Below are 639 nucleotides of genomic sequence, written 5' to 3' on the forward strand. Positions count from 1 at the left end.
TTCTGCCTTCTGTATTCCGATGTCACCAGGGAGGAGGGAGATGGAAGGGGAGAATGGTAACCGATTGGGGATACCCGAAGAATTCCTGAGGCAGAAACAGCAGTTTTTCTCTGTCCCCTGCCCTTCTATCTGGAGCCCCAAATGGTTGCCCATTGGGGCAAGAGCATCTGCCGGCCACTTGAACCCTTCAGCTCCTGGTTCACTCACCTTGTCTGTCTGTTGTGCAGCAGTGGCTATGCCTGTATCTTGGCCTTTCTCATCAGGCTCTGAGGCCTTGACAGTTGCTTTCAGAAGATACCACACACCAGATGGCTCAGTAAGATCCAGTCTCAGAGCTCTGGGGCTGTGGTTGTTCTTCCCTTCTTTTCTTCTTCCTCATAATATCCACTTCTTTCTCCTCCTTCTCCTTTTCTCTCTCTCTCTCTCTCTCTCTCTCTCTCTCTCTCTCTCTCACACACACAAATATGTATATATGAAATATTTCTCAATAATCACATTTGTGATGGTGCTTTGCCTTTCCAAAGTGTTTCTACCCATATCATCTGCTCACTTTTAATGATTGCAACCCCACTCAAAGGCAGGCATTTGTTACCTCACTGGGAAAACTTAGAATAAAAACAGGTCAATCATTCATAGATT

Source organism: Plecotus auritus, assembly GCF_963455305.1.
Source record: "Plecotus auritus genome assembly, chromosome: 4".
NCBI classification, from domain to species: Eukaryota; Metazoa; Chordata; class Mammalia; order Chiroptera; family Vespertilionidae; genus Plecotus; species Plecotus auritus.